The sequence below is a fragment of the Pristiophorus japonicus genome, unplaced genomic scaffold, assembly GCF_044704955.1.
Source record: "Pristiophorus japonicus isolate sPriJap1 unplaced genomic scaffold, sPriJap1.hap1 HAP1_SCAFFOLD_308, whole genome shotgun sequence".
Classification (NCBI taxonomy): Eukaryota; Metazoa; Chordata; class Chondrichthyes; family Pristiophoridae; genus Pristiophorus; species Pristiophorus japonicus.
Genome location: NW_027252868.1, coordinates 730,361 through 756,701, shown reverse-complemented (window position 1 = coordinate 756,701; position 26,341 = coordinate 730,361). Strand labels below are relative to the sequence as shown.

Sequence of the window (26,341 nt, the reverse complement as noted above, 5' to 3'; positions counted from 1 at the left end):
TGCCGATGATGATGATGACCTCCGTTTGTTTTGCTGGGAGCTCCGATTTAATATTTTTGAAAAAAAATTATTTTTGTTTTTGTTCAATTGTATCTTGCTGCGAGGTCTCGGTTAGGTTGTGTGTGTGGGGGAGGGTCACGGTTAGGTTGTGTGTTGGGGTGGGGGTCTCGGGTAGGTTGCGTGTGGGTTTCTCAGTTAGGTTGTGTGTGGGGAGGGGTCTCGGTTACGTTGTGTGTTGGGGTGGGGGTCTCGGTTAGCTTGTGTGGGGGGTCTCGGTTAGGTTGTGTGGGGGGTCTCGGTTAGGTTGTGTGGGGGGGTCTCGGTTAGGTTGTGTGTGTGGGGGTCACGGTTAGGTTTTGTGGGGAGGGTCACGGTTAGGTTGTGTGTGGGGGGGGGTCTCGGTTAGGTTGTGTGTGGGAGGGTCTCGGTTAGGTTGTGTGTGGGGGGGGAGTCTCGGTTAGGTTGTGTGTGGGGGGGGGAGTCTCGGTTAGGTTGTGTGTGGGGGGTGGTCTCGGTTCGGTTGTGTGTGGGCGGTGGTCTCAGTTAGCTTGTGTGTAGGGGGGGTCTCGGTTAAATTGTGTGTGGGGGAGTCTCGGTTAAATTGTGTGTGGGGGGGTCTCGGTTAGGTTGTGTGTGGGGGGGGTCTCGGTTAGGTTGTGTGCGGAGGGTGTCTCGGTTAGGTTGTGTGCGGAGGGTGTCTCGGTTAGGTTGTGTGTGGGGGGGAGGGGTCACGGTTCGGTTTTGTGTGGGGGGGGCGAGGGGTCACGATTAGGTTGTGTGTGGGGGGTCTCGGTTAGGTTGTGTGTGGGGAGGGTCATGGTTAGTTTGTGTGGGGGAGTTCTCGGTTAGGTTGTGTGTGGGGAGGGTCATGGTTAGTTTGTGTGGGGTGGGTCTCGGTTAGGCTGTGTGTGGGGAGGGTCATGGTTAGTTTGTGTGGGGGGGGTCACGGTTAGGTTGTGTGTGGGGAGGGTCATGGTTAGTTTGTGTGGGGGGGGTCTCGGTTAGGTTGTGTGTGGGGGTTCTCGGTTAGATTGTGTGGCGTTGTGGACTCTTTAATTTTTGTGGCTTTTAGGGATCGAGTAGTCAGGTCAATTCGTTGTTGGTTATTTTTGGGCCTAGAGATGATTAAAAGCCTCGGGCTGGTTTTAACATGCGGCCGAGGAGGCGGGTTGGAGCGGAGGTCTTCTTGTTCCCGGGGAAGGGATTGGTCTCCGGATTTTGAAGGTGGTTGATTTTAAGTCGCTATTATCTTCTTTCAGGAAGATTGATTTATGTACTTTGATGTGCTGATTTTTATTTTTAAGATTTTACATGTTATTCGTTGTTTTTTGTTATTTTTTGATTTATTTTAACAATGTCTGTTTTTGAGTGAGGATTGTTTTAATGAGTAATTCAGTTGTAGGATGGGGAAGGGGGGTTATGTCCTTTTATGGTCTTAGCGGGTTGATCAGGGTCCTTGCCACGTTGGAGGATCATGTGGGGGGAGTGGGGGGAGGGAGAATTTAGGAAGCACTTTTTCCTTTGATTGTTTTTAAATTTACTTTCATAAATCTTGTGTGTGTCATCATCAAGGCAGTCCCTGGGAATCGAGGGAGACTTGCTTCCACTCTAAAAGTGAATTCTCAGCTGACTGAATAGTCGAGGATCCGCAAAATCCTACAAATCCACTGGGAGGACAAATGCACCAACATTAGCGTCCTTGACCAGGCCAACATCAAAGCACTCACCACATTTGATCAGTTCCACTGGGCAGGCCACATTATTTGTATGCCCGACATGAGACTCCCAAAGCAAGCGCTCTACTCGGAACTCCTTCACGGCAAACAAGCCAAAGTTGGGCAGAGGAAACGTTGCAAGGACATCCTGATAAAGTGCAACATCCCCACCGACACCTGGGAGTCCCTGGCCAAAGACTGCCCTAAGTGGAGGAAGTGCATCCGGGAGGGCACTGAGCACCTCGAGTCTTGTCGCCGAGAGCAAGCAGAAATCAAGCGCAGGCAGCGGAAAGAGCGTGCGGCAAATTTGTCCCACCCACCCTTTCTCTCAACAACTATCTCTCCCACCTGTGACAGGTACTGTGGTTCTCGTATTGGACTGTTCAGCCACCTAAGGACTCATTTTAAGAGTGGAAGCAAGTCTTCCTCAATTCCGAAGGACTGCCTATGATGAACATTCCAATATGAGAATTACAGTCTCTGTCACAGGTGGGACTGGTTTGCCGCACGCTCCTTCTGCTGCCTGCGCTTGATTTCTGCATGCTCTTGGCAATGAGACTCGAGGTGACACTCGAGATGTGTGTTCACGTAGCGGTTCGATGGCAATAGTATTGGGTAGGGTGGGGGAGGGGGAGCAAAGAAATCACAGTCCCGCAGCAAACACTTATCCTACTAGTTCTAAATAGCAGTACAATTCGAGCTGGTACGGAGAACATTTTTTGTTAAGAACGGAGGGAAATGAGACATAGGCTTTTTTAAAAGAAAAAGACCAGCACGGTGGGTTGAAAGTGTGGAGAAAGTGAGGAAGAAGTCTTCTAAGGGTGGGGGGGAGAAAAGTAAGGTGGGGGGTTTTCGGGGGCGGGGGGTGGGATTTATATTCACTTCACGATCCATCGTCTAGGTTGCTGATTGTAGTCTATAGGCCTAATTTCTGGGGCTTCATCAGAGACCAGGAAAAGCAAGTGGGTCGGTCGGGGGGTTCAAGGGTCAGAGGGTATCAGATTGATAACCTTACAGTGAGAGGTTATGGAGGGTTTAGAGCTCCCTAACTTCCACCAGGTCAGTCGGAATGAGAAGGACTGGGATGAGGTGTTAATTGTGAGCTTTGTTTGGTGTTATGGTTCTTGTTTATACTCCTGGTGTGTTGTCTCTGTGTGCTCAGTGGTCCTCTCTGTTTGTTAGGTATAGATTTAAAGGTTGCAAGTTTTAGCTTTAGGTTTATGAGAGTTAGGGTCTGGAGTTCAGATTAGTTATTTTTGTTGTTTTAAATTATTTTAATTAAGAGTATGATTCTTTCTGTTCTGGTTTTTGTTGTGTTTGTGTTTGTGTGATGACTCACCTGGTTGAATGTCCTGTTTCGGGTTTGTTTTTTTTTGTGGGGGTCTAATGTTTTGATTTACTGACAGTTTGTTTCTTTTAAGTCTTTTACCCCATTTTCCCCTTACGTCCTGTAAATTTTTGATTTTAATAAATTATTTTTTTTAATTAAAATTTTTTGGTTTTTTGTTTTGTGCTTTTTTTGGTTATGTTACAGTTTGTGGGTTAGTTCTGTGATGTTTTTGTTATTATCATCTTCGTTGAATCCAGTGTTTTGTTTTATTTTCAGTTTGGTTCCCTACGTCATCTGTTGTCCCCGATTGTTGTAAACCCTTCTGTTTCCTGGTCTGCTCGGGGGGAGGGCAGTTTAGGCCTCTGTTTTACACACATTTCTGTTTAGTTCCTGTTTCCTTGAGCAATAGGGAAGGGCCGGGGGTTGATGTAGGGGCATTTAGAGTTGGGTCTTGGGGTTAGGGTCTGCATTAATATGTTTTAGGTTAGGGTTCAGTCTTAGGGGGGGTGGTCTAGGGTCTGCGGTTAGGATTGGGTTTGCGAGCTGTGGTGTGGGCTGTTCAGGTTTCAGTTTCCGGGGTTTAGGATCCAGAGTTAGGGTTGGGGTTTTGTGGTTGGGGTCTGGACTGTTATGTTTTATGTTGGCGTTAGATTTTAGGGGGGTTAGGGTCCTGGGTTAGGGTTTAGTTTTGGGGCTGGGGGCTGTGTTTACAAGTTTTCGGTTTAGGTTTATGAGGGTTAGGGTTTGGAGTTCGGGTTAGGTTTTGGGGCTGGGGTATAGATTTAAAGGTTGCAAGTTTTAGGTTTAGGTTTATGAGAGTTAGGGTTTGGAGTTCGCGGAAGGTTTTGGGGCTGGGGTATAGATTTAAAGGTTGCAAGTTTTAGGTTTAGGTTTATGAGAGTTAGGGTCTGGAGTTCAGATTAGTTATTTTTGTTGTTTTAAATTATTTTAATTAAGAGTATGATTCTTTCTGTTCTGGTTTCTTCTTTTTGGTAAATTGGATTCTCTGTTAAGGTTTGGGACTAGTTTTAGCATTTATTGTTAAGGTCTGGGAACTAGGATTGGGTTTAGGGGTTATGGCTAAGGCCTGGGAGTTAGGCTATTCTGTCATCTGTGCTTGGGTATATGGGGCACATGATCAAAATCTCCAGGGAATGCCAAAAAGGGCCCATGGCCAACTGTGAAGAGGACTTTAAGTGCCTTCATTGTCAATACACAGGTTAGTAATTGGGGTAGGTAGATGTGAAATGAAATTTAATGCAGAGAAAGGTGCTGCGATAGATTTTGGGAGGAAGAAAATGGGAGGAAATGTACATTAAATGGTAAAACTTTCAATGGAGTAGAGGAGCAGAGAGATTTAGGGTTGTAAGATTCTAGCTAATTCCTTGTCTTATTAAGGATCGAGAGTCTAGTGTTAGAACACAAGAACATAAGAAATAGGAGCAGGAGTAGGCCATCTGGCTCCTCGAGTCCGCTCTGCCATTCAATAAGATCATGGCTGATCTGATCCTGGCCTCAACTCCACTTCCCTGCCCGCTCCCCATAACCCTTCACTCCCTTATCTTTCAAAACTCTGTATCTCCACCTTAAATATATTCAAGCATTATTAGCAACTTTAATATCTTAAGAACTATAATTTGAGCAGATCCTCTGTGCTCTACCACATCAGAGTAAAGATACAATTCCCGCGTATCCACAGTAACTGACACTAGGTCAGCCCGCTGGATGCCCTGAGCTTGATCTCCGGTGTCTCCAGTCCCGACTGCCCCCTTACATCAGTCTCCCCTCACTTTTATACCCTGCACTGATCCACCTCTGGCACCGGACTCTTCTTTGTCTTCTCTGCTGGGTTTTGGCAGGAAGCGAGGAAAAGGCAGCTGGAACTTCTCTAATTTGTGATTTACAAGGACACTTTCCCTGGTTCCCAGCAGTTACTTTTCTTCAGTAATTTTCTCAATATCCCTAAACTCCCCTGCCTGCTGTTAGTTGTTATTATAGTTTCATAATTATAGGTCTAAACAAAACACGTTATAATCTAATCTATTGTGTTACTCACTCTGGTTTAAGCTTACATTGTGGTTACTAACAGACAAACCCTGTTCTTTCCCCTGATCTGATTACAGATTACAACAGTGGGTTCAGTGAATGGAATGTCTGATCAGTGTTGCCATGGCGACCTGTCTGCAGTGAATCGATTGTTTGAGTTTCTAACTCAGACTAAACTTCTCTTTCCCATGATGCACATTATATCAGCCAGTTTATGTCAATGTGTTTTAGTCATGTTATGTTAATATCTCTAAAACCTACAAGGTCTTCAGTTAGACAAATCTTTAAAAGTAGGAGGATAAGTTGATAAAGTGGTTAAACAGCACATGGGATCCAAGGTTTTATAAATAGGGGTGTGGAGTACAAAAGGGCAGAGGGCATGTAAACCTGCACAAATCATTGGTTAGGCTGCAGTTCGAATATTGTGTCAGGTTTTGGGGATCTTACACCAGGAAGGATGTCGAGGCCATGGAGAGAGTGCAGAGAGATTCACTGAGATGATACCAGGGAAGAGAGGCTTTAGTTATCAGGGGAGATTGGAGAAACTGGGGCTCTTTTCATTAGAACAAAGGGGAATTGGAGATCTGAGGGAGCTGTTCAAAGTTTGATCAGGTAAATGAGGATAAACTATTTCCACCAGTCGGTGAGTCAGTAACTCGAGGGCATCAAATTCAAATCATCACCCAAAGGCTCAGACCCAGAGAGGAACTATCGAACACACTAATGTTCAGGACACTCACTGTCCCTCCGGATCTGTGTCCAGGGGAGGGACTGATGGGTTTCTCTTATCTTTGGGTTAAATTTTGTTCTCATCGAGGTGATGGATGTCACTGCCATGGAATAGTGTATTCTGAGCACCAAGTGTCTGCCTGAAACACTCTCCAGTCAGGTACAGCACGGGTTAGATACAGAGTAAAGCTCCCTCTACACTGTCCCAGCAAACACTCCCAGGGCAGGTACAGCACGGGGTTAGATACAGAGTAAAGCTCCCTCTACACTGTCCCAGCAAACACTCCCAGGGCAGGTACAGCACGGGGTTAGATACAGAGTAAAGCTCCCTCTACACTGTCCCATCAAACACACCCAGGGCAGGTACAGCACAGGATTGCTGCACTGTCAGTGTTGCCATCTTTCAGATGAGTCGTTCAACCGAGGCCCCATCAGCTCTGAACTAATATCACTCAAACAGATTATTGGCCATTGCTGTTCATGGCAGCTTGCTGTGTGTAAATCATCTGCTGCATTTCCTATACTACAACAGTGAATGCACTTCAAATAACTTTGGAGTTGTTAGCGCGAATGTACCTTCCAAGAATCACTCGTCACTCAGGGTCGGTCCATACATCAAAACGGTTTATTACACCGGCGGGGAGATGAAGCAACTGGTGGGTCCAGGTACCTCTCTCCGCCGAACAAAGGGTTTCATGGATTTTTATATGTTTTATAACAGTTTACTACAGTTACATCAGACCATTTCGGCCAGACACTATACAATTATATTGATTATAGATTACATATAGATTCAAATAGACCAATAGAAGTGGTCTCTAACCATTATGTGACTGCGTGATTGTCTCATGTGTTACTAAGGATTATTCATGGTCTTGTGACATGGTCTGGGCCACTCCCTTATCGTACTGTCCTTGGGTGCTGTCTTTGGGCAGTCTCCTTATCTTAGTCCTGTTACAGAGTCGTATTGTTCTAACATGGACCGGGACGTCTCGTCTGGGGCCTATTAGCCCGATGATTAAGAACATCTGCAGAGCTCATGTGTATCCCTGCGTGAGAAAACAGCAGTTATCAGTAACTAAGAATGCAGCCTCTGTTTGCTGACTGAAATCCCTTGGGGCTTTGCTAAACCACAAGGAGCCATCTTTATACATTTTACACATGCATTTAATACTACAATTACATTTTTCGTTCTAACATCTATGCTATAGGTGCCGTTGCCCTAAGGGAAAATCTTTCTCGATAACAGTGTTGTTGCACTTCATTGGCTGTAAAGCACTTTGGGACACCCTGAGGTCATGTGAGGTGCTACATAAGGACAGGTCTTTGTTAAATGAAGGAGAAAAGTTCCAAAAAAGGAACAGTTGGTAACAGGACAACAATGATTCTCCTCTTATATTGAAGAAATCAAGGAATGGACATACTGTGTATTGGAACCAAAGCTGATTTATTTGTCAGATATCCAGAAAATTAAACTCCAGTTACCGGGAAACACAGCCCGATTGGGACTGAGCTGTGTTCATTCTGACAATGTGATTCACAGCAGAATACAAACCCTGCAGTCACTTGTGAACGCGCTGGTGTCTCAGCAGGTCGGATGATGTAGTGAATCGCTTCCCACATTCAGAGCAGGTGAACGGCCTCTCCCCAATGTGAACTCGCTGGTGTCTCAGCAGGTCGGATGATGTAGTGAATCGCTTCCCACATTCAGAGCAGGTGAACGGCCTCTCCCCAATGTGAACTCGCTGGTGTCTCAGCAGGCTGGATGACTGAGTGAATGCCTTCCCACACACGGAGCAGGTCTACGGCCTCTCCCCGGTGTGAACTCGCTGGTGTTTCAGCAGGGTGGATGAATCACTGAATCCCTTCCCAGAAACGGAGCAGGTGAACGGCCTCTCCCCAGTGTGACTGCGTCGATGAATTTCCAGCTCAGACGGATAACTGAATCCCTTCCCACAGTCCCCACATTCCCATGGTTTCTCCATTATGTGGATGTCCTTGTGTCTCTCCAGGTTGAACGATCAGTTGAAGCCTCGTCCACACACACAACACGTGTACGGTTTCTCCCCACTGTGAAGGGTGCGATGTTTATTCAGGCTGTGTAACTGGTTAAAGCTCTTTCCACAGGCAGTGCACTGGAACACTCTCACTCGGGTGTGTGTGTCTCGGTGCTTTTCCAGTCACACTGATGTTTGAAATCTATTGCCACAGACAGAACAGACAAACATTTCTCCTTCCACATTCAAAGGCCGATGATATTCAGGTCCTGATACATCGAGTGACTCTGTCAGATCTTGACGTGATGTTTGGTTCCAATTCCCCGTCTGTAAATCCTCCCCTTCTAACACCCTGTAAAAGGAGTTTACAAAACTCACTACTGAAAGGGCAGGATAGAAATTCAGAACAGACAATTCGACTTTCGAGGGAACATTTTTTCCTCTCGTTGCCCCAAAGCTATAAATCCCCATCCCACACACTCTCCCTCCTCCCGGAGCTGAAACCCAAACCCATCGCACCATCTCCATCATTTCTTTCTTCTCGCTGTTTTTTCCCTCCCCTGAAGGTGCTGACTCTGGCTGGGTTCAGTTCCACACTCACTGGTTCCCCTCCCTCTCCTCCCCTGAAGGTGCTGACTCTGGCTGGGTTCAGTTCCACACTCACTGGTTCCCCTCCCTCTCCTCCCCTGAAGATGCTGACTCTGGCTGGGTTCAATTCCACACTCACTGGTTCCCCTCTCTCCCCTGAAGGTGCTACTCTGGCTGGGTTCACGTCGACACTGTATTCTATGGGTATTCTGAACACCGAGTGTGTGCCTGAAACATGTTCTGGTCAGGTACAGAGTAAAGCTCCCTCTACACTGTCCCATCAAACACACCCAGACCAGGTACAGCACAGGTTAGATACAGAGTAAAGCTCCCTCTACACTGTCCCATCAAACAAGTAGAAAGTGAATTTGAAGTCAGAGGAAACAAGCAAGACAAAAGGATAAAAAAAAATTGAAAAGCTCTTTGTCTAAATGCATGTAGCATTCGTAACAAAATAGATGAGTTGACGGCACAAATAAATATAAATAGGTATGATCTGATAGCCATTACAGAGACATGGTTGCAAGGTGACCAGGACTGGGAACAAAATATTCAGGGGTATTTGACAATTCGGAAGGACAGACAGAAAGGAAAAGGAGGTGGTGTAGCACTGTTAATAAAGGATGGGATCAGTGCGTTAGAGAGAAACGATATTGGCTCAGAGGATCAAGCGGTTGAATCAGTTTGGGTGGTGAGAAGGAATAATAAAGGGAAAAAGTCACTGGTGGACGTAGTCTATAGGCCCCTAACAGTAGCTACATGATTGGATGGAGTATAAATCAAGAAATAATGGAGACTTGTAAAAAAGGAACAGCAATAATCATAGGTGATTTTAACCTTCATATATTTTGGTCTCTGTATTTAAGGAAGGATATACTTGCATTGGAGGCTGTTCAGAGAAGGTTCACTGGGTTGATTCCAGAGATTAGGGGGTTGACTTATGAGGATAGGTTGAGTAGGTTGGGCCTTAACTCATTGGAGTTCAGAAGAATCAGAGGTGATCTTATTAAAACTTATAAGATAATGAGGGGGCTCGAGAAGGTGGATGGAGAGAGGATATTTCCATTCATAGGGGAAACTAAAACTAGGGGACATAGACCTAGAATAAGGGGCCGCCCTTTTAAAACTGAGATGAGGAGAAATTTCTTCTTTCAGAGGGTTATAAATCCATGGAATTCTCTGCCCCAGAGAGCTGTGGCGGCTAGGTCATTGAATATATTAAAGGCGGAAATAGACAGATTTTTGAGCGATAAGGGAATAAAGGGTTATGGGGAGCGGACAGGGAAGTGGAGCTGAGTTCATGATCAGATCAGCCATGATATTGAATGGCGGAGCAGGCTCAAGGGACCAAATGGCCTACCCCTGCTCCTATTTCTTATGTTCTTAAACACTTCCAGGGCAGGTACAGCACGGGTTAGATACAGAGTAAAGCTCCCTCTACACTGTCCCATCAAACACTAAACCCAGCCCATAATGAGCAGGGCTCAGGGAGGTTGGTTGCTAGGCACTGCAGTGATGTCATAAAGCAGGGCCATTCAGCCCAGCTGGTCCTCTCCTTGTCCCTTTAAAAGGTGGAGAGCTGGGACATCCTGTCTCAACACACATCCCTCCTGTTCATACTGAGAATCCCTGGGGAAGGCCCAAGGTCAGAGTGTGGAACATAACCCAGGGGGAAAGAGGAGGAGAGAAGGGGAGGTAAATCAAGGAGTCGGGACTGAGGGACACCAAGCTTCAGTTTTAGAGCCTGCAGACTTCAGATGAGGAAGAGTGAGTTCAGTAGTTTCAGGATCCAGGGAGAGAGCAAGGCACAAGGCACATTGCACAAATTCTTATTATTTTATCCTTCTCTCCTCTCCTCAGCTGAAGGTGCTGACTCTGGCTGGGTTCAGTTCTACACTCACTGGTTCCCCTCCCCTGAAGGTGCTGACTCTGGCTGGGTTCAGTTCTACACTCACTGGTTCCCCTCCCTCTCCTCCCTTGAAGGTGCTGACTCTGGCTGGGTTCAGTTCTGCACTCACTGGTTCCCCTCCCTCTCCTCCCCTGAAGGTGCTGACTCTGGCCGGGTTCAGTTCTACAATCACCAGTTTCTCTCCAATATGTGACCCATGTGCCCAATCTCTATGTGTGAACCTCGACAGTGAGTGTCGACAGGCTGTTCCACTGTCCTCACTTGGGGCCTCACATGTGCATTTTCCAGCAGGGTCACTGGACCCTCCTCCCAATGGCTCAGTGGGTAAAGGTATGCCCAGTGTGACAGTCATAGGAACAGGAGGGACCCAGGTTTAATCCCGTCTGCATTTCCTCCCCTTCTAATCTCCTGTAAAAGCTGTTTACAAAAGTCATCACTGTAAATAGGAACATAGGAACAGGAATAGGCCATTCAGCCCCTTGAGCCTGTCCCACCATTCAATGAGATTGTGGCTGATCAGTATTTTAACTCTGTCTACCTGCCTTGGTTCCATCGCCATTAATACACTTGCCTAAGGACAATCTATCAATCTCAGTTTTGGAATTTTCAATTGGTCCCCAGCCTCCGTTTTATGGGGAACAGAGTTCCAGATTTCCATTAGACTTTAAGAGCATAAGAAATAGGAGCAGAAGTGGGTTAAACAGTCCCTCGAGCCTGCTATGCCATTCAATAAGATCAAGGCTGATCTTCTACCTCAGCTCCACTTTTCCACACTATCCCCGTATCCCTTGATTTCTTTAGTGTCCAAACATCTATCGATCTCAGCCCTGAATAAACTCAACGACTGAGCATCCACAGCTCTTTGGGGCAGAGAATTCCAAAGATTCACAACCCTTTGAGTGAAGACATTTCTCCTCATCTCAGTCCTAAATGGCCGTCCGTTATCCTGAGACTATGACCCCTAGTTCCAGACTCTCCAACAAAGAGAAACAGCCAATCAGCATTTGTGTGAGGAAGTGCTTCCTGACCTCACCCTGAACGGCCTGGCTCTGATTTTAAGGTTGTGTCCCCTTGTTGTGGGCTCCTCCACCAGAGGAAATCGTTTCTCTCCATCCACCCTATCAACTCCTTTAATCTTAATCACCTCAATTAGATCACCCTTTAATCTTCTATATTTTTCATCATTTACAAACATCATCACTGTACGTACAGGATCATAGAACCACAGAAGTTTACAGCATTGAAGGAGGCCATTCAGCCCATAGTTCTTTGTCGGCCGGCACAGACACGATCAAGCCAAACCCCACGTTTCAGCTCTTGGTCTGTGGCCTTGTAGGTCACGGCACTTCAAGTGCATATCCAAATTCGTTTTCAATGCTCCGAGGGTTTTTGCCTCCACCACCCTCTTAACCTCCTACCACTTTAAATCTACGCCCCCTGGTTGTTGACCCTCTGCTAAGGGGAATAGGTCTTTCCTATCCACTCCAACTAGGCCCCTCATAATTTTATACACCTCAATTAGGTCTCCCCTCAGCCTCCTCTGTTCCAAAGAAAACAACCCCAGCCTATCCAATCTTTCCTCATCGCTAAAATTCTCCAGTCCAGGCAACATCCTCATAAATCTCCTCTGTACCCTCTCCAGTGCAATCACATCTTTCCTGTAATGTGGTGACCAGAATTGCATGCAGTACTCCAGCTGTGGCCTAACTAGTGTTTTATACAGTTCAAGCATAACCTTCCTGCTCTTGTATTCGATATGCCTTCTTAACCACCTTATCTACCTGTCCTGCTACCCCCTGAGGGATTTGTGGACATGCCCTCCAAGGTCCCTTTGTTCCTTTACACTTCTCAGTGTCCTACCATTTAATGTGTATTCCCTTACCTGTTCACCCTCCCCAAATGCATTACCTCACACTTCTCCAGATTGAGTTCCATTTGCCACTGTTCAGCCCACCTCATCAGTTCATTCGTACCTTCCTGCAGCCGACAGCTTTCTTCTTCATTATCAACCACACAGCCCATTTTAGGATCATCTGCAATTCTTAATCATACCCCCTACATTCAAGTCTAAATCATTGATATATACCACAAAAAGCAAGGGACCTAGTACTGAGCCCTGCGGAACTCCACTGAATATGGCCTTCCAGTCACAAAAACACCCATCGACCATTACCCTTTGCTTCCTGACTCTCAGCCAATTTTGGATCCAACTTGCCACTTTGCCCTGGATCCCATGGGCTTTTACTTTCATGACCAGTCTGCAATGTTGGAGCTTATCAAATGCCTTATGGAGCTTATCAAATCCATATGCACTACAGCAAACGCACTACCCTCATCAACCCTCTTTGTTACCTCCTCAAAAAATTCTATGAAGTTAGTCAGACCCGACCTTCCCTGAACAAATCCATGCTGGCTGTTCTTTATTAATCCGTGTTTTTCTAAATGAAGATATATCCTGTCCCTTAATGCTGGGGTATATAGAGACCCAGCTAAGAGAGCCCTATACAGCCAGCGCCTCACAGCCAATCTGGCGTGCCTTGATGACCCTGAGAGGCTGAATACCCACAGCGCTTGGTCTGCCCTCCAGGTCTCTGTAACCAGTGGCTGTGAAGAGACACTTGGTCACTCAACCAGGAAACATCAGAACTGGTTTGATGAAAATGATCAAGAGATCGAAGAAGTAATAGATCGCAAGCGCAAAGCATTTCTGAGCCTCAAACAACAATCCAACTCGGGAGCTGCAAAACAACATTACAGTTGGCGCAAGTCTCAGGTCCAACAAAAAACCCGGGACCTAACGAACAGGTGGTGGATGGAGAAAGCACAGGAGATACAACAACTGACTGATAGTCACGGTATGCGAGGATTCTTCATGGCAGTCAAGGCCACCTACGGTCCAAACTCCCAAGGCCCTACCCCACTCCTGGCCAAGAACGGGGAAACACTCATCAAGGACACCGAGGCTGTCAGGGCCCGATGGAAGGAGCACTTTGAAGATCTCCTCAATCAAGACTCTGCCTTTGACTTGAGTATTCTCGACTCCATCCCGCAGCATGCGACACGCCACCAACTCAGTGAAACTCCAACGTCGCACGAGCTAGGCAAAGCCATAAAACAGCTCAAGAACAACAAGGCTACGGGTGCGGATGGAATCCCTGCTGAGGCGCTAAAGTATGGCGGAGAGGCACTGTTGGCACAGATACATGACCTCATTTCTCTCATCTGGAGGGAGAGCATGCTGGGAGATCAGAGATGCAGTGATTGTGACCATTTTTTTTAAAAAAGGGGACGAATCCGACTGCGGCAACTTCAGGGGAATCTCCTGCTATCAGCCACTGGGAAAGTTGTTGCTAGAGATCTCCTCAATCTACTTCTCCCTGTGGCCGAGGAGCACCTCCCGGAATGACAATGTGGATTTCGTCCCCTATGGGGCACAGCGGACATGATCTTTGCAGCGTGACAGCTGCAGGAAAAATGCAGGGAGCAGCTCCAGCCCTTATACATGGCCTTTCTCGATCTTACAAAGGCCTTTGACACTGTCAACCATGAGGGTCTATGGAGCGTCCTCCTCCGTTTCGGATGCCCCCAAAAGTTTGTCAATATCTTTCGCCTGCTTCACGATGACCTGCAGGCCGTGATCCTTATCAACGGATCCATTACAGACCCAATTTACGTCCGGACCGGGGTCAAACAGGGCTGCGTTATCGCTCCAACCCTCTTCTCAATCTTCCTCGTTGACATGCTCCACCTCACAATCAACAAGCTCCCCGCTGGAGAGGAACTAAACTACAGAACCAGTGGGAAGCTGTTTAACCTACGCCACCTCCAGGCCAGGTCCAAGATCACCACAACCTCTGTCGTGGAGCTGCTGTATGTGGACGATGCCTGCGTCTGGGCACATTCAGAGGCTGAACTCCAGGATATAGTAAATGTATTCACTGAGGCATATGAAAGCACGGGCCTTACACTTAACATCCGTAAGACAAAGGTCCTCCACCAGCCTGTCCCCGCCACACAGCACTTCCCTCCAATCATCAAGATTCATGGCATGGCCCTCGACAACGTGGACCATTTCCCATATCTCGGGAGCCTCTCATCAACAAAGGCAGACATTGATTTGGAGATTCAACATCACCTCCAGTGCGCCAGTGCAGCCTTCGGCCATCTGAGGAAAAGTGTGTTTGAAGACCAGGCCCTCAAATCTACCACCAAGCTCATGGTCTACAGGGCTGTAGTAATACCCGCCCTCCTGTATGGGTCTAAGGCATGGACGATGTATAGAAGGCACCTCAAGTCGCTGGAGCTTTATCACCTATGATGTCTCCGCAAGATCCTGCAAATCCCCTGGGAGGACAGACGCACCAACATCAGTGTCCTCATCCAGGCTAACATCCCCAATATTGAAGCACTGACCACACTCGATTAACTTCGCTGGGCAGGCCACATAATTCGTATACCAGATATGAGACTCCCGAAGCAAATGCTTTATGCGGTGCTCCTTCATGGTAAACGAGCCAAAGGTGGGCAGCGGAAACGTTATAAGGACACCCTCAAAGCCTCACTGGTAAAGTGCGACATCACCACTGACACCTGGGAGACCCTGGCCGAAGACCGCCCGTGGAGAAAGTGCATCCGGGAGGGCATTGAGCTCTTCGAGTCTCAATGCAGAGCGTGAAGAGGTTAAGCGCAGGCAGCGGAAGGAGCGCGCGGCAAACCAGCCCCACCCACCCCTTCCCTCGACGAATGGCTGTCCCACCTGTAACAGGGTCTGTGGCTCTCATATCGGACTGTTCAGCCATCAAAGAACTCACTTTGGGAATGGAAGCAAGTCTTCCTCGATTCCGAGGGACTGCCTATGAGGATGATTCCTGGTCTATCTTTGTCCTTTTCCATAACTACCCTAAATCCAATTGAATTATGATCACTACCACGAAAATGTTTTCCCACTGATACCTCTTCCACCTACCCAGCTTCATTCCCTAAAACAAAGTCCAGAACCACCCCCTCTCTTGTTGGACTTGTTACATACTGGCTAAAAAGTTCTCCTGAATCCATTTTAGAAATTCCGCACCCTCTATACCATTCACACTAATTCTATTCCAGTTAATATTAGGGCAGTTGAAATCCCCAACTATTACTGCCCTATTGTTTTTGCACCTGTCAGAAATGTGCCGACATATTTGCTCTTCTGGCTCCCTCTGACTGTTTGGGGGTCTATAATACATCCTCAGCAGTGTGACTGCCCCTTTTTTGTTCTTCAGTTCTCCCATGTGGCCTCAGTTGATGATCCTTCTGACATATCATCCCTCCTCACAGCTGTAATTGTTTCTTTAATCAATACTGCGACCACCCCCCCTCCATTTTTATCCCCGTCTCTATCCCGTCTGAAAACCCTGTAACCAGGAATGTTGAGCTGCCATACTTGCCCTTTCAGCCATGTCTCAGTAATAGTTATATTATACTCCCTCGTGTCTATCTGTGCTCTCAGCTCATCTGCCTTATTCCCATGACTCCTTGCATTGAAGAATATACCATTAAGCACTGCCAAACTGCTTTGTCGTCTATTTTATAGCCCTTGTTTCCTCTGTATTCCAAATTCACTTTATACTTTTTTGATTTCCAATTTCAGCTTTGCTTCTCTCCATTCTGAATCCATTCTCAGGTTCCCATCCTCCTGCCAAATAATTTAAACACTCCTCAACCACACTACCAAACCCCACCATGAGGATATTGGTTCCGGCTATGTTGCCAAACACCTCAAGTCCGTGTCCTCTGGTTACCGGCCCTTCTGGCACTGAAAATTGGTTCTCCTTATTAAGAGGGTTTGTGGGCTGGAGGAGGTTACAGAGATAGGGAGAGGCGAGGCCTTGCAGGGATTTGAACAAGAGGAGGAGTATTTTAAAGGCTGAAGCCACCAGCCATCTCCCCCAGTGCAGAATGTGACTCACTAGTAACAGGAAGGATTTTTGTAACAGGAAGGATTTTTGTTTAAGTACTAAAGATGCATAATGAGAGATCAATCTCTGTCCCTTTAACTAACAGTGACATGAGGGAAATGAATGACGTGTAAACACCTGGTCCACTTGGCACTGAAGTGACTGAATCTTGATTTAACTTTTAAAAGATAAATTGTTTAACAGAGGTTCACACAGACTCACCTGACAGGCCGACTCAGAATCCACCCCTCAAGCCCTGTGATTGGTTGCAGAACACGCTGCTCCCTTGACCATCCCGCCTCTGAACTCTCTTCCTGTTGGTTCCCAGGGCAATCAATCACCACTCGCCAACATTCCGCTGCCAGTTGAAGTTGAGGGGCTCAGAGGAAGAAATGAAATGAGGCTGTGAATCTGAGTTAAGAAATAAAATTAGAGAAGCACGATTACATTTATAAACAAAACTATTTAAAGTCAAATCAAATGAATTGTTGCAATTAATATATTCCTTTTGGGCCAAGTGGGAAACAAGTGATGTGTGGGCTGTGCAGTGTGTCTGTGCCCGGTTACACAGCGTGTCCCTGGCTCTCCGCTCCAAGTGTAAATGTTTCAGCTCACATCCAACTGACTGGATAAACCTCGCCGTCTAAACCCCAGCACATAAATATCAGCATTTGATGTTTAGTTATGTTAAACCTTTATAAAACACTGGTTCGGCCTCAGCTGGCGCATTGTGTTCAATTGTGGCACCACACTTTCAGAAGGATGTCTACACCTTAGAGAGGGTGCAGAAGAGATTTATTCGAATGGTACCAAGGATGAGGGATCTCAGTTATGTGGAGATACTGGCGGTTATTCTCCTTGGAACAGAAAAGGTTAAGAGGAGATTTGATAGAGTGTTCAAAATCATGAACAGTTTTAATAGACTAAATAAGGAGAAACACTTTCCTGTGGCAGAAGCGTCAGTAACCTGAGGACACAGAGTTCAGATAATTGGCAAAAGGGGCAGAGGCGATATGAGGAAACATTGTATAAGCAGCGAGTTGTTGCAATCTGGAACGCATAGTCCATTAGATACTTCCAGGGTAGGTACAGCAAGGGTTGGATACAGAGCTAAGCTCTCTCTACACTCTCCCATCAGACACTTCCAGGGCAGGTACAGCATGGGATAGATACATAGAAACATACAAATGTAGAAAATAGGTGCAGGAGTAGACCATGGCTGGTCATTCACCTCAGTACCCATTTCCTGCTTTCTCTCCATACCACTTGATCCCTTTAGCCGTAAGGGCCATATCTAACTCCCTCTTGAATATATCTAAGGAACTAACATCAACAACTCTCTGCGGTAGGCAATTCCACAGGTTAACAACTCTCAGTGAAGAAGTTTCTCCTCATCTCAGTCCTAAATGGCCTACCCCTTATCCTCAGACTATGTCCCCTGGTTCTGGACTTCCCCAACATCGGGAACATTCTTCCTGCATCTAACCTGTCCAGTCTCGTCAGAATTTTATATGTTTCTATGAGATCCCCTCGCATCCTTCTAAACTCCAGTGAATAAAGGCCTAGTCGATCCAGTCTCTCCTCATATGTCAGTCCAGCCATCCCGGGAATCAGTCTGGTGAACCTTCGCTGCACTCCCTCAACAGCAAGAACATCCTTCCTCAGATTCGCAGACCAAAACTGAAAACAATATTCCAGGTGAGGCCTCACCAAGGCCCTGTACAACTGCAGTAAGACCTCCCTGCTCATATTCTCAAAATCCCGAGCTATGAAGACCAACACACCATTTGCCTTCTTCACCACGTGCTGTACCTGTATGCCAACTTTCAATGACTGATGTACCATGACACCCAGGTCTCGTTGCACCTCCCCTTTTCCTAATCTACCAACATTCAGATAATATTCCGTCTTCATGTTTTTGCCCCCAAAGTGGATAACCTCACATTTATCCACATTATACTGCATCTGCCATGCATTTGGCCATTCACCTAACCTGTCCAAGTCACTCCGCAGCCTCTTAGCACCCTCCTCACAGCTCACACCGCCAGCCAGTTTAGTGTCATCTGCAAATTTGGAGATATTACACTCAATTCCTTCATCCAAATCATTAATGTATATTGTAAATAGCTGGGGTATTTGTCTGCTGTATGGTTCAGAGACATGGACCATCTACAGTAGACACCTCAAATCACTGGAGAAATACCACCAACAATGCCTCTGCAAGATCCTACAAATCCCCTGGGAGGACAGGCGCACCAACATTAGTGTCCTCGACCAGGCCAACATCCCCAGCATTGAAGCACTGACCAAACTTGATCAGCTCCACTGGGCAGGCCACACTGTCCGCATGCCAGACATGACACTCCCAAAGCAAGCGCTCTACTCGGAACTCCTTCATGGCAAACGAGCCAAAGGTGGGCAGAGGAAACGTTACAGGGACACCCTCAAAGCCTCCCTGATAAAGTCCAACATCCCCACCGACACCTGGGAGTCCCTGGCCAAAGACCACCCCAAGTTGAGGAAGTGCATCCGGGAGGGCGCTGAACGCCTCAAGTCTCATCGCCGAGAGGATGCAGAAAACAAGCGCAGGCAGCGGAAAGAATGTGTGGCAAACCTGTCCCACCCTCCCTTACCCTCAACGACTGTCTGTCCCACCCGTGGCAGGGACTGTGGCTCTTGTATTGGACTGTTCAACCACCTAAGGACTCATTCTAAGAGCGGAAGCCAGTCGTCCTCGATTCCGAGGGACTACCTATGATGATGATTAGCATGGATAGAGAATTGGCTAACTAACAGAAAACAGAGAGTCGGGATAAATGGTTCATTCTCGGGTTGGCAATCACTAACTAGTGGGGTGCTGCAGGGATCAGTGCTGGGACCCCAACTATTTACAATCTATATTAATGACTTGGAAGAAGGGACCGAGCGTAACAGAGCCAAGTTTGCTGACGATACAAAGATGGGAGGAAAAGCAATGTGCGAGGACACAAAAAACCTGCAAAAGGACATAGACAGGCTAAGTGAGTGGGCAAAAATGTGGCAGATGGAGTATAATGTTGGAAAGTGTGAGGTTATGCACTTTGGCAGAAAAATAATCAAAGAACAAGTTATTATTTAAATGGAGAAAAATTGCACAGTGCTGCAGTACAGTGGTACCTGGGGGTACTTGTGCATGAAACACAAAAGGTTGGTATGCAGGTACAGCAAGTGATCAGGAAGACCAATGGAATCTTGGCCTTTATTGCAAAGGGAATGGAGTATAAAAGCAGGGAAGTCTTGCTGCAGTTGTACAGGGCATTGGTGAGGACACACCTGGAATACTGCGTACAGTTTTGGTTTCCATGTTTACGAAAGGATATATTTGCTTTGGAGGCAGTTCCAAGAAGGTTCACTCGGTTGATTCCGGAGATGAGGGGGCTGACTTATGAGGAAAGGTTGAGAAGTTTGGGCCTCTTCTCAATGAAATTCAGAAGAATGAGAGGTGATCTTATCGAAGCGCATAAAATTATGAGGGGGGGCTTGACAAGGTGGATGCAGAGAGAATGTTTCCACCGATAGGGGAGACTAGAACTAGGGGGCATAATCTTAGAATAAGGGTCCGCCCATTTAAAACTGAGATGAGGAGGAATTTCTTCTCTGAGCGTTGTAAACCTGTGGAATTCGCTGCCTCAGAGAGCTGTGGAAGACGGGACATTGAATAAATTTAAGACAGAGATAGACAGTTTATTAACTGATAAGGGAATAAAGGGTTATAGGGAGCGCAGGGAATTGGACCCGAGTCCATGATCGGATCAGCCATGATCGTGTTGGGTGGCGGAGCAGGCTCGAGGGGCTGTATGGCCTGCTGCTGCTCCTATTTCTTATATTCGTTTGTGCTTATGTTCTACACTCACTAATTAGACACTTCCAGGGCAGGTACAGCACGGGTTAGATAGAGAAAATCTCATTCTATACCTTCCCATCAATCACTCCCAGGGCAGGTACAGCACGGGTTAGATAGAGAAAATCTCACTCTATACCTTCCCATCAATCACTCCCAGGGCAGGTACAGCACGGGTTAGATAGAGAAAATCTCCCTCTACACTGTACCATCCAAAAACTCCCAGGGATGGGACAGCTCGTGTTAAATACAAAGCAAAGATCCCTCTACATTGTCCTAGCAAGAATCCCCAGGGCAGGTACAGCAAGGGTTAGATATCGAGGAAAGCTCTCTCTACACTGTCCCATCAAACATTCCCATGTTGATACAGCAAGAGCCAGATACACAGTAAAGCTCCCTCTACACTGTCGCATCATACACTCCCAGGGCAGGTACAGCAAGGGTAAGATACAGAGTAAAGCTCCATCTGCACTGTTCCTTCAGCGAAGGAGGGGGAGGGGAACCAGTGAGTGTAGACCTGAACCCAGACAGAATTGGTGGTGAAAACTGGGAGTGGAGGAGAAACAGTCTAGAAATGTGTGTTGATTTGGATTTCAGCACAGCAGGAGGGACAATGTGTGGGACAGGGATTTACAGGTTTGGAAGTGCAAGAGAGGAAAGAATGTTCTATGGAAACTAGATGTGTCTATTCTGAATTTCTGTCTTGTACTGACAGTGATGAGTTTTGTTATCTCCTTTTACAGCGTGTTAGAAGGGGATATTTTCAGACAGGAAACACAAACCAAACATCACGTCAAGATCTGACGGAGTCAATCGATGCATCAGGACCTGAATATCATCGGCCTCTGAAAGTGGAAGGAGAAATGTTTGTCTGTTCTGTCTGTGGGAAAAGATTTCAAACATCAGTGTGACTGGAAAGGCACCGAGACACACACACCCGAGTGAGAGTGTTCCAGTGCACTGCCTGTGGAAAGTGCTTTATCCAGTTACACAGCCTGAAAAATCATCGCACCATTCACAACTGATTGTCCAACCATGGAGAGTCACAAGGATACCCGCACCATGGAAATGTGGGGACTGTGGGAAGTTATTCAGAAAACCGTGAGAGCTGGAAATTCATCGACGCAGTCACACTGGGGAGAGGCCGTTCATCTTCCCTGTGTGGGCGAAGGGATTCACTGGGTCTTCCCAACTTGTAACTCACCAGAGAGTTCACACTGGGGAGAGACCGTTCATCTGCTCGGAGTGTGGGAAGGGATTCACTCGGTAATCCGACCTGCTGACACATCAGCGAGTTCACAAGTGACTGCAGGGGTTGGAATCTGCTGTTATTGCTGCTGTTAATCACATCCCGACTGAACCACGTTCATTCTGACAGTTGGGGTTTGTTTCTGCTGATGTTAATAATCCTACAACTGGGCTGGACTTTAATATTCTGGATATATTGCTGATTGTGTTCTTGGGGCTGCAGTGTCCATTTAAGAAACGCTGTATGTTATCTTTCCCCTTAATTCAGCGACTCTCAACAGAAATTTAGTTTGCAATAAAATTATGAACTTTTACTTTAATCCTAAGTTGATCTTTGGTACAAAATCTACAATAGTATGAAAGTTTCCACTGAAGAACATCTCCAATTAGAAAGAGCTGGCTGACAATTCTTGACTTGCACATTACACACAGTGGCCCCTCCATTATCCACAAGAAGGGGAATGGGAATTGGTGGGGAATCAGTGTCCCCAAATGTTGCCCCTCCCATCTGGTGTAGCAATCTCCTCAGCACAGGAATAGAGACAAGTCCAGACCAAAAGTGCACGCAGTACTCCAGCTGTGGTCTTACCAACGCCCTGTACAGGTGAAGCAGGGCTTCCCTACTTTTATACTCCATCCCCCTTGCAATAAAGGCCAGCATTCCATTTGCCTTCCTGATTGTTTGCTGTACTTGCATGCTAACTTTTTGCATTTCATGTATAAGAACGCCCAGATCTCTTTGTATTACAGCATTTTGTAATCGTCCTCATTTAAATAATAATTTTTTTAATTTTTCCTACCAAAGGGGATAACCTGACATTTTACCACATTATAGTCCATCTGCCAGATTTTTCCCCACTCACTGAGCCTATCCAAATCCCTTTGTAGATTCTTTGCGTCCTCCTCACAACTTGCTTTCCACCTATCTTTGTATCAGCAGCAAATTTGGCTGCATTACACTAAGTCCCTTCATCCAAGTCATTAATATAAATTATAAATAGTTGAAGCCCCTGCACTGATCCCTGCACACCACTAGTTACAGTTTGCCAACCTGAAAATGACCCATTTATCCTAACTCTCTGTTTTCTGTTAGTTAACCAATCCTCTATCCATGCTAATATATTACCCCTAACCCCGTGAGTTCTTAGCTTGTGCAGTAACCTTTTGTGTGGCACCTTATCGAATGCTTTCTGGAAATCCAAATGTATGACATGAACGGGTTCTCCTTTATCCACTCTGCTCGTTACATCCTCAAACAACTCCAGCAACTTTGTCAAACATGATTTCCCTTTCATAAAACCATGCTGACTCTGCTTGACTGCAATATGATTTATTAAATGTCCTGCTACTACTTCCTTAATGATGGGCTCCAGTATTTTCCCAATGACATGGTAGGCGAACTGGTCTATAGTTTCCTGCTTTCTGTCTCCGTCTCTTAAATAGGAATGTAACATTTGCGGTTTTCCAGTCCGCTGGACCTTTCCAGAATTCAGGGAATTTTGGTAGATTACAACCAATGCATCCACTATCTCTGCAGCCACTTCTTTTAAGACCCTAGGATGTCATCAGGTCCAGGGGACTTGTCCACCTTTAGTCCCATTAGTTTGCTGAGTACTTTATCCCTAGTGATAGTGACTGTTTTAAGTCCCCCCTCCCCTCACCACCACAATAGCTCCTTGATTATCAACTGTTGGGATGTTTTTAGTGTCCTCTACCGTGAAGACCAATACAAAATATTTGTTCAAAATCTCTACCATTTCCGTGTTTCCCAATATTAATTCTCCAGTCTCATCCTCTAAAGGACCAATGTTTACTTTAGCTACTTGGTTCCTTTTTATATATCTGTAGAAGCTCTTACTGATATTTCTTTCTAGTTTGCTCTCAACTGCTATCTTCCCTGTCATCATTTTTTTTAGTCGTCCTTTGCTGGTTTCGAACAATTTCCCAAACCTCTGGCCTTCCAATGACCTACACAACATTGTTCGCCTTTTTTTCAATTTGATGCCATCCTTTACTTCCTTAGTTAGCCAGGGATGGTTCAGCCTTCTCGAAGCATCTTTATTTCTCACGAATAAATCTTTGCTGAGAGTTATGAAATATCTCCTTAAATGTTTGCCACTGCATTTCTACAGTCTTACCCTTTAACATACTTTCCCAGTCCATGTGGTGTCAGTGACGCTGGTGTGCCGAAAGGGTGGATGAGCGAGTGAATCCCTTCCCACACTCTGAGCAGAACGACCTCTCCCCGGTGTGACTGTAGCGATGAGTTTCCAACAGGGATGGGTAATTGAATCTCTTCCCACAGTCCCCACATTTCCACGGTTTCTCCATGGTGCGGGGTGTCCGTGTGTCTCTCCAGGTTGGACGATCAGTTGAAGCCTGGTCCCCACAGAACATGCGTACGGTTTCTCCCCACTGTGAATGGTGCGATGTTTTTTCAGGCTGTGTAACTGGTTAAAGCTCTTTCCACAGTCAGTGCACTGGAACAATCTCATTCGGGTGTGTGTGTCTCGGTGCTTTTCCAGTCACACTGATATTTGAAATCTTTTCCCACAGGCAGAACAGGCAAACATTTCTTCTTCCACTTTCAAAGACCGATGATATTCAGGTCCTGATGAATTGAGTGACTCCGTCAGATTTGGTTTGGTTTGAGTTTCCTGTCTGTAAATCCTCCCCTTCTAATACCCTGTAAAAGAGTTCACAAAAGTCATCACTAAGTCCTGGGCCGAAAATCAAAACAGACAATTCCAGCTTCCATGGAATATTCTTTCCTCTCTTGTTCCCACAAACATGTGATCCAATCGAATTAAAAGGCGGCAAAATAAGCAACAAAAGCAAAGGGCACCTTCCCAAATAAACCAGAATGTTGTTCCCAGTGTGTATGAGATACTCCGTACCCTGAGGTGCCACCGGTCACGGAAGGCATCAAGGAACCAGTGCACACCGCATGTTCCCTCTCCAGGGCCATCCGGGCACCGACAAGACAAAAGACCACAAGAATTAAGCGCAAGAATAAGCCATACGGTCCCTCAGGCCTGTTCCACCATTCACTATGATCATGGCTGATCTTCAACCTCAGCTCCACTTTCCTGCCTGATCTCCATATCCCTTGATTCCCCCAGAGTCCAACAATCTATATATCTCAGTCTTGAATATACTCAACACCCACAGCCCTTTGGGGTGGAGAATTCCGAAGATTTACAACCCTCTGAGCGAAGAAATTCCTCCTCATCTCAGTCTTATATGGCCGACTCCCTTATTCTGAGACTGTGGGCCCTATTTGGAGACTCTCCAGTCAGGGGAAACAACCTCTTAGCATCTACCCTGTCAGTCCCCCTCAGAATTTTACATGTTTCAATGAGATCCCCTCTTATTCTTCTAAACTCCGGAGAGTATAGGCCCATACTGCTCAATCCCTCCTCATAGGACAATCCCCCCATCCCGGGAATCAATCTGGTGAACCTTCATTGCACTCTCTCTAAGGCAAGGATATCCTTCCTCAGATAAGGAGACCAAAACTGTGCACAGTACTGCAGGTGTGGTCTCACCAAGGCCTTGTACAATTGTAGCAAGACTTCCTTACTCTTGTACCCCTGGCAATAAAGGCCCACATGCCTTCCTGATTGCTTGCCGTACCTTCATGCCAGCACTCTGTGTTTCCTGTACGAGGACACCTAAATCTCTCTGAACACTAACATTTATTAGTTTTTCACCATTTAAAAAATATTCTGTTTTTCTATTCTTCCTACCAAAGTAAATAACCTCACATTTCCCCACATTATACTCCTCCATCTGCCACCTTATTGCCCACTCACTTGACAGGTCCATGATCCCTTTGCAGGCTCTTTGCGTCCTCCTCACAGCGTACTTTCCCACCTGGCTTTGTATCGTCAGCAAACTTGGATACATTGTACTTGATCCCTTCATGCAAGTCTTTAATACAGATTGTAATTAGCTGAGGCCAAAGCAAAGCTAAGACCAAAGCTGACCGATCCTTGCAGTACCCCACTAGTTACAGCCCGCCAACCGGAACATGTCCCGTGTATCCCGACTCTCTGTCCGTTAACCAATCCTCTATCCGTGCTAATATATTACCCCCAACTCCGTGAGCTCTCAATTAGCATTTTATGTGGCACATCAAATGTGTTTTGGAAATCCTGCAACATTACAGCCACTGGTTCCCCTTCATCCACCCTGCTGCTGACATCCTCAAAAAGCTTAATAAATGTATTAAAGACGCTTTCCCTCCCACAAGACCATGTTGAGAGCAGACTGAGAGCCTGATTTTCTCAGTGCCCTGTTACACTTGTGTAGTAATGGATTGCAGCATTTCCCCCCAAGGACTGATGTCAGACTAACTGGCCCCGAGTTGCCCGTTTTCTCTCTCCCTCCTTCCCTGACCGTGGAGGAGAGGCAGGCAGCCAGAGTGAGCCAGCCCCTGGGCCTGTCACCGCGGGGGGGACAAAGCCGGGCTCAGCCTGTGGGCTGTGATTGGGGCCTGAGGCCTACAGCGGGTGTAGGTGAAGCTCCCCGGCCCACCCGCGGGTCCACACCCTCCGCCGCCCCCACAATCTCCTCCCGCCTCCCCGAAGGGTCTGACCCACTCGAGCTCGGGGCAAACGCCGGAGCCGCAGGTTGTTGTTGGGGGCCTGAGGCCTACCCCAGGTGTTTAGAAAGCCTCCCCGCCGGTTCCGGGGCTCCCCTGCCCCTGCGCCGCCGCCGCCCCTTCCTCCTCCTCCCTGCTCCGGAACCTTCTCTCCGCCTCCGGCCGTTGGGCGGCGCGCGCACTCGAGCGGCACGTGATCCGGGCCCACGGCCTGATTGACGGGAGCTCCCGACCAATGGGGAGTGAGACCGCGGGAACAGTGGGCGGGCGGCCGAGGGTGACGCGCGCTGGAACGTGTTGACGTCATGAAGAGTACAGACGTCATGATACAATGCAACTTGGTTCTCCTGAGTGAGG

At 46.8% G+C, this 26,341-nt stretch overlaps 1 long non-coding RNA gene across 2 annotated transcripts; it reads right to left on the bottom strand.

Annotated features, from left to right (window-relative positions):
• Positions 1-6,422: 6,422 nt before the first annotated feature.
• Positions 6,423-25,941, bottom strand: LOC139249372 (uncharacterized). 2 transcript variants are annotated; one of them, XR_011591153.1, is made up of 4 exons: positions 25,194-25,941; positions 23,517-24,064; positions 16,473-16,661; positions 6,423-8,169 (listed from the first exon to the last, which is right to left on the bottom strand). It is a non-coding gene; the product is annotated as an uncharacterized lncRNA (long non-coding RNA). The 2 variants fall into 2 exon arrangements; XR_011591154.1 differs by having other exon boundaries at positions 6,423-6,869.
• Positions 25,942-26,341: the final 400 nt, after the last annotated feature.